The sequence below is a fragment of the Nicotiana tomentosiformis genome, chromosome 2 (assembly GCF_000390325.3).
Source record: "Nicotiana tomentosiformis chromosome 2, ASM39032v3, whole genome shotgun sequence".
In the NCBI taxonomy this organism is placed as follows: domain Eukaryota; kingdom Viridiplantae; phylum Streptophyta; class Magnoliopsida; order Solanales; family Solanaceae; genus Nicotiana; species Nicotiana tomentosiformis.
This window is the reverse complement of record NC_090813.1, coordinates 76,063,202-76,071,910: the sequence shown is the minus strand read 5'-3', so window position 1 is coordinate 76,071,910 and position 8,709 is coordinate 76,063,202.

Genomic DNA, 8,709 nt, shown 5'->3' with positions numbered 1-8,709 from the left:
GCTAGTAGAGCTGTTTCGCCAGAAATTCTGATGCATGGAGCCAACTTTGGGAGCTTATATCTCGCAATTCATAAGGAATCAGAAAAGTTGCAAAACATAAAAGTTGTAGTCGTTGGATTCTAGTTTCCAGAAAGTTAAACCATGCATCATGAGGACATTTGTTCATAAAGTTATGACGGATTGAAAGAAGGCTGGTAGAGCAGTTTCTGGTGGACTTTTAGTGACGGAAAATGGACTTTTAGTGACGGATTGGCAGAAACTTACAGACCAAAAATGGTCATTTCATTCATTTCATTTTGGATTTTTGGAGCACGGTTCTTGGGCGATTTTCACGGGAAAACATTGGAGTAAGTGTTCCTTATCCTATATTGATTATATTTCATGATTTCATACTCATTTACATCATGAATCCGTGAATTTATGGAAGAAAAATCAAGATTTTTGCAAAATCTTCCAAAAACGAAAATTTAAGATTTGGAGGTCGAGTTGTTATCGGATTTGGTAAAATTGGTATGGGTGGACTTGTAATTGAATGGGTTGTCGGATTTTATAAGTTTCGTCGGATTCTGAGATGTGGGCCCCACGGGCAAATTTTGAGCTAATTTCGGATTTTAATGAAAATGCTTATGAAATTGATTACTATAATTTTTTTTGACTGTATCGAATTAATTATGACTAGATACGAGTCGATCGGAGTCGGAAAATCGAGAAAAAAACATAATACTTGGTTAAATTGGAGCAAGGCGAGGTAAGTGACGTGTCTAACCTTGTGTGGGGGAAATTTCTCCTAGAATTGATATTAATGTGATTATTGAAATGTGTTGAAAGTCGTGTACACGAGGTGACGAGTGTGTACACGGGCTAAATGTGAAGGATTATATTTTTAAATTGTGTAGATCATTGTTGTGCATTTATTAAATTATTTTATCTTGTTATATTCTTCATCATTGATTTGTGATATATATATTTTAAATTTATTGCCTTTTCTCTACTAATTGTTTTACTTATTTAATTGGAACTTGGTTTCTTTCATACTGTGCATTATTTGAAGGTTGATTTTCTTTAAATTAAATATTATTAATATGAAGTATTTGACATTTTTAAATTTGATATTGAAGCAACGTATTAAAAATTTGAAATATTATTTTCCTGAATTATTTATTCTTGAATATTTTCGTAAGATGTTTTTTGGATTATTCTGGCATGAGCCGTGAGCTCTTTATTATTGAAAAGTATTGTTGTTGATTTTTTTGTGGAAAAATTGAAATATTGGGCACTTGAGGTGCAAATTGTGATATATTGTGATATTGATACGCATGCGGTGGTATAAGGTCTGGGTGTTGAAACGCATGCGGTGAGATAAGGGTGGCTTGATACGCGTGGCTAGTAGGGGTGACTACTAGAAGTCATGCGGTGTGATAAGGGTGGCTAAAACGTGGGATGCTATTTCGGGAAAAAATATTTTCTTTAAATAAATTGTGAAGGCTCCCGCGATGATATAAGAAAATGAGATATTGTGAATTTATTTATGATTTGGGACTACAAGGCAGTACCTCGGGAGTGTCCTTGTTGATATTGATTTATGGCCGTAGTTGCCTTTGATTATTGTTGTGATTTTCTTAAAGTTGAAAAGAATTCTGTTTTGTTTCAACGAGGTATTTATTTGCCATTATTTGATGTAATTAAATATGACATACTACTTGATTCATTTTCATTGTCATTTTATCTTATAATATTGTTTAAATATTTTACCATGCCATTATTTATTCTCCAACAAGGTCTGGCCTGACCTCGTCACTACTCTACCGAGGTTAGGCTTGGCACTTACTGGGTACCGCTATGGTGTACTGATACTACGCTTCTGCACATCTTTTTGTGCAGATCCAGGTATATCTTATCAGACCACGCATCAGTAAACTAGCTATACGAGGAGACTTCGAGGTATATCTGCCAGCGTCCGCAGACTCCGGAGTCCCCTTCTATCTTACTATGTTGTCTTCCTTATTTGCTTTAGACTCTGATGTATAGAGACATAAAGAATAAATTCTTAGAAGCTTGTGACTTATTTCTACCGGGTTTTGGGAGTTAAAATTGTTTGAATTGTAGTTTATTTATTTAAGATATTTATTATTATTCCGCATTGATAGGCTTACCTAGTCTTAGAGACTAGGTGTCATCACGACATCCTACGGAGGAAATTTGGGATCGTGACATTATATTTGAAGGATATTTACTTGAAAGAATTATATTTGAAGGATATTTACTTGAAAGAATTATATTAGAAGGATATTTATTTGAAAGAATTATATTAGAAAGATATTTACTTGAAAGAAGTATATTTGAAAGATATTTACTTGAAAGAATTATATTGGAAGGATATTTACTTGAAAGAATTATATTAGAAAGATATTTATTTGAAAGAAGTATATTCAAACTATATTTATTGAAAAGGATTATATTCTAGAGACTTTTATAGAAAAACTTATAGATAAAAGATGTATATTGAAATGACTTGATTAATTGGTTGTACCTATGTTTATTATTCGTTTGAGTAATATTTTACGGTATTCCTGTTGCCTTGCTGTTTAAATCACTAGTTGATTTGTGTTGCTATCACTGCTATTTATTTTCTATTATTCTGTACCTCGTCTCTACTCCACTAAGGTTAGTCTTGATACTTACTGGGTACCGACCGTGGTGTACTCATACTACACTTCTGCACATTTTTGTACAGAGCCAGGTATTGGAGATATCGGACTCGGACAGAGTTAGAGTGGGATCGCAAGGATTCAAGGTAGAGCTGCTTGGTCGTCGCAGTTCCTTGGAGTCTTTCCATTTTATTGTACTGTTATTTATTATTCAAACAGTATTGAGTATTCGATCATTGCGATCATTTCATGTGTTCAGTTAGAGTTCGTGACTCGGTACTACCAGTCTTGGAAGGTTTTTAAAATTATTTCCACTTTTGGTTTCGACACATGTATTAAATTATATCTTTATAAAAAAAATGGCTTGAATTATGATTATAATCGGCTTACTTAGTCTTAGAGACTAAGTGCCATCACGACGCTTGTGGTGGAATATTTGGGTCGTGACAAGTTAGTGTCAGAGCTCTAGGTTCATAGATTCTACGAGTCACGAACGAGTTTAGTAGAGTTGTGATGACCCAAAATGTCATCTTTAAATTTAATAATTAATTTTATGTTCTAAGACCTCGAAAAAGCACTATTTATCATTCCTCGACTTGCGTGCGCAGTCCGTAAAATTTTTCGAAGAGTTTTCAGATGAAAAATGAATTAAAATGTGAATTAGAGCTTTAAAACTCAATTGAGTTGACTTTGGTCAACATTTTGAGCAAACGGACTCGGATCAGTGTTTTGACAGTTCCAGTAGGTCCGTATCGTGATTTGAGACTTGGGTGTATGCCCACAATCAAATTCCGAGGTCCCTAGCCCGAGATATGGAATTTTGATAAAAAATTAAAAGTTTAAGTTCAAATAGTGACCGGATGTCAAATTATAAGCAAACGATCCCGGAATAGAATTTTGATGAATCCAACAGCTCCGTATGGTGATTTTGGACTTAGAAGTGTGATCTGAATTTTATTTGGAAGTCCGTAGTAGAATTAGACTTGAAATGCCAAAAGTTGAATTTTTGGGAAGTTTGACCGGGGGGTTGACTTTTTGATATCGGGGTCGGAATCCAGTTTTGAAAATTTTCACAGCTCCGTTATGTCATTTATGACTTGGGTGCAAAATTTTAGGTCAGTCGAACTTGATTTGATAGGTTTTGATATCGAATGTAGAATTTAGAAATTCTAAATTTAATTAAGATTGAGTTGGAGCATGATTCGTGATTTTAGCGTTGTTTAAGGTTTCGAATAAGTTCGTATGATGTTTTAGGACTTGTTGGTGTATTGGGTTGAGGTCCCGAGGGCCTCGGGTGAGTTTCGGATGGTTAACAGATCAAAAGTGGGACTTAGCTGCTGCAATTTTTCTGCTGGAAATGCTGTCAAAATCGGGTTGCTGCCAAAATCGGGCTTCCTGCCAAAATCGAGATCCCTGACAAATCTAGGTCCCTGACAAAATCGAGGTCTCTGACAAATCGAGGTCCCTAACAAGATCGAGCTCCCTAGATCGAGCTCCCGAGATCGAGCTCCCAAGATCGAACTGGACAGATCTGTAAGTTATAAAAAAACAGAGGCAGTCAACCCATTTGCCATTTTTGACAAACTTGAACTTGAACAGAGGCGACTTTTGACAGATTTTCAAGGAAAGACATTTGGGGTAAGTGATTCCAACTCGGATTTGGTCTATATACACAAATATATCATTGTTTTTATCATTTAATTAGTGTTTTGAGATTGAAATTTGGAAAATTGTAGAAATCTCATAGAAATGAATTTTTGAGATTTCGGTGTCGATCCAGAGTCTGATTGGAGTGAAACTGGTATGGTTTGACTCGTAATTGAATGAGTTGTCGGATTTTGTAAGTTTTTCCGAATTCCGAGATGTGGGCCCCACGGGCAAATTTTGAGCTAATTTCGGATTTTATTGAAAAATGTAATATTTTCTTATGAAATTGATTACTATAATTTTTGTTGACTATATCGAATTAATTATGACTAGATACGAGTCGATCGGAGTCGAAAAAATCGAGTAAAAGGCATAATACTTGGTTAAATTGGAGCCAGTCGAGGTAAGTGACATGTCTAACTTTGTGTGGGGGAAATTTCCCTAGGATTGATAATTGTAATGTGTAGAAAGTCATGTACACGAGGTGACGAGTGTGTATACGGGATAAATGTGAAAGATTATGTTTTAAATTGTGTAGATCATTATCGCGCATTAATTAAATTATTTCATTTTGTTAAATTCTTCATTATTGATTTAATGTTTATATTTTTAAATTTGCTTGACCTTTTCCTGCTAATTATTTTATCTGTTTAGTTGGAACTTGGTTTCTTTTATTCTATGCATTATTTGAAGGTTGATTTTCTTTAAATTAAAATTTATTAATATGAAGTATTTGACATTTTTAAACTTGATATTGAAGCAACGTATTAAAGATTTTGAAATATTATTTTCCTGAATTATTTACTTCTCAATAATTTTGTAAGATTTCCGTACTCATTGTGATGGAGCAGTGAGCTCTTTATTGTGAAAAAATATTATTGTTGAATTATTTTGACATGAGCCGTGAGCTCTTTATTGTGGAAAAATAATATTGTTGAATTATTTTGACATGAGCCGTGAGCTCTTTATTGTGGAAAACTATTATTGATGATTTATTTTGGCATGAGCCGTGAGCTCTTTATTGTGATAAAATATTGTTGTTGAATTATTTTGGCAAGTTAAATTATTTGAGCACTTGAGGTGCAAATTGTGATATATTGTGATATTGATACGCATGCGGTGGTATAAGGTCTGGGTATTAAAATGCATGAGGTGAGATAAGGGTGGATTGATAGGTGTGGCTAGTAGGGGGAACTACTAAAAGTCATGCGGTGTGATAAGGATGGCTAAAACGTGGGATGCTATTTCGGAAAAAATATTTTCTTTTAAATAAATTGTGAAGGCTCCGGCGGTGAGATAAGAAAATGAGATATTGTGAATTTATTTATGATTTGGGACTACGAGGCGGTACCTCGGGAGTGCCCTTGTTGATATTGATTTATGGCCGCAGTTGCCTTTGATTATTGTTGTGATTTTCTTGAAGTTGAAAAGAATTCTGTTTTGTTTCCACGAGGTATTTATTTGTCATTATTTGAAGTAATTAAATGTGACATACTACTTGATTCATTTCCATTGTCATTTTATCTTATAATATTATTTAAACATTTTACCATGCTATTATTTATTCTCCAGTAGGGCCTGACATGACCTCGTCACTACTCTACCGAGGTTAGGCTTGGCACTTACTGGGTACCGCTGTGGTGTACTCATACTACGCTTCTGCACATCTTTTTGTGCAGATCCAGGTACATCTTATCAGACCATGCATCAATAAACTAGCTGTACGAGGAGACTTCGAGGTATATCTGCCAGCGTCCGCAGACTCCGGAGTCCCCTTCTATCTTACTATGTTGTGTTCCTTATTTGCTTTAGACTCTGAGGTATAGAGACATAGAGAATAAATTAAAGCTTGTGACTTATTTCTACCGGGTTTTGGGAGTTGAAATTGTAGTTTATTTATTTCAGATATTTATTATTATTCCGCATTGATAGGCTTACCTAGTCTTAGAGACTAGGTTACATCACGACTTCCTACGGAGGGAATTTGGGGTTGTGACAAGTTGGTATCAGAGCTCTAGGTTCATAGGTGTCATGAGTCACAAGCAGGTTTAGTAGAGTTTTGCGGATCGGTACGAAGACGTCTGTACTTATCTTCGAGAGGCTATGGAACTGTTAGGAAATATTCACTTCTTTGACTCCTTATCGTGCAGCATTGATTTAGCTTGAAACATATATCTTATATTCCTTTGTATCCACTCGTGTATAACATTGCGCACTCGGTATCAATTATGCGTCGATGATTCGTTATACCGCAGATGGACTATGAGGGAGCCAGAGATGCTCAAACATTGCCTCAATGTGTGGTTCTGATTGAAGATGCTGGCGTATTGAGAGATCACCTAGTGAATCATGTGCGGGGTGCAATAGACATTGGTGTCTGGTTGATTTATACGAGCTGTGAAGGTTATTATTGTGGATCATCGGACGTTGTGACCTATGACTTCGCACCAAGTGAGGGGAGTCCACTACTAATGGGTGGATTGCGGGGTCATGTATTATATCAGTTTTGGCCTGAAATGTATATATGTGGTACTGAAAGGTTCCCTAAAATTTACACATGTTTAAGGCCTGAGAGTTTGTAGAGGATATGGTTGGGACTTGCGGTATGTCCGCCTCCTTAGTAATCCTATACTTCAGTAACAAAGGAGTTATAGAAACAACTCTAAATTTACAAAAGGTCTACTCAGCGTGGACGTCACGGTTGCGGATTTTGGGGTGCTTTGGAGGAAGTACAGTTGTTGACGATATTCTGGACTATATGGATCGTGATAAGATTTGTCTGTATGGAGCTCTACTTGTGATCGTTGTGTATAAATAGGGGTAAGGGTTACCCCAAAGAAGAATCGAAAAGTATGTTAAGAAATTGGTCAGCTCAACAGTGTTGAGTCAGCATAACAAAAGAAGAAATTTGCCTTGGGAGAGATAATTCTCCACCAGTGTTCGTGGCAAGCCTATGAAGAGGGCAGACCAGCCAATGCAACACTGCCCACTTGGCTCAGTTCTCATAAATGCTTTTGAAAGAGTTTATTTCCCAGACTCTCCGTAATGCGTGGCACATAGGGTTTGAACGGTTGCATCATGTCACCATTGACGGTGTCAGAATATGCCATCAAGTTCAATAAGTTTGCCCGTCATACTCCTACTTTGCTTCCTACAGCCAGAGGGCGAGTCCACAGATTCATTACAGGACTCAATTATGATCGTAAAATTTTGTACGACTCGGGAGGTACAAATTGATACTTCATTTCTGCTAGTTGTACAAATTACCAAGATATTAGAATGTGTTGGGGTGAGGAAAAAGGAAACTAAGGAGACCAAGACGTCTCGAGGTTCTGGGGGATTTAGTGGATTCTACTCTGCAAGTATAAATCATTATGGCGGGGGCTCAGGCAGTCGGCCAGCCCAGTCCTCACATTGGATTACCCTGGGTGCTCTAGTAAGTTCTTTTAATGCACCACCGACATGAGTTCCTATAATGGTTATTCCATTTATCTGGCACAGACTCAATATGAGAAGCCTAACCCGCAAAGGGGTTGTTATGAATACGGTGATACTAGGAACATCATGAGAAAATTGTCCCAAACTTGGGAGAGACTTATTTCATCAAAGCACTCAGGATACATGCCCCATTGCAGTTACTACACCACCCACATGACCAGTTAGGGGTGGAGGACAGGCGGGTAGAAGGCGTCCTAGAGGTGGAGACCCAGCCGTTGATATATTTTTATGGTATGGCGGAGGTCGCTACATCAGTTGGTGTCGTTATAGATATGACCTTGATATAATATAAAGGAATAATTTCCTTAACTTGATTCGGTTCTCAGTATCGGAACGAGTCCTTCTATGGTGCTCCACTTATGAGTGAGCTTCGTAATTCTATAATCTACTTATGTGTTTACTCTTGTTGGGAGATTCTATGGAGATAACTACGCCTATTATTCCATGTTGGTCACTAATAAGAGCTGTGAGGATAAAGGTGACTTTATGTTACTTATTTCGGTAAGTTTTGATGTAAATTCTGAATAATTAATTGCAAATTGTGAATTATATGCCTTACCGGTGTGGGGTTCATTATGTGTTGTGATTTTATTTAACGGAAATTATTTAGAAGGAGCAAATGGAAAGTTTCGATTGGCACGATGTACATATTACTTATGATTCAAAACTGAGGACGAGATCCTCGCATAAACTGATATGTTTAAACCGGGCTACGAGCTGCGGTGGAAGTTATATAAGGACGAGATCCTTGTGAGGAAAAATCTTGTGTTTAAGTTCTCCCTTGTGAGATCCAATTTGTACTATAGTACTAATAGGGAGTCATGCATGTTAAGCTTACTTGAAAATACTTATATGAAATCCTCTGTGCATACTTGCCAAATTTGTGTTGTAATTATTGAGTTTTAACCTACGAGAT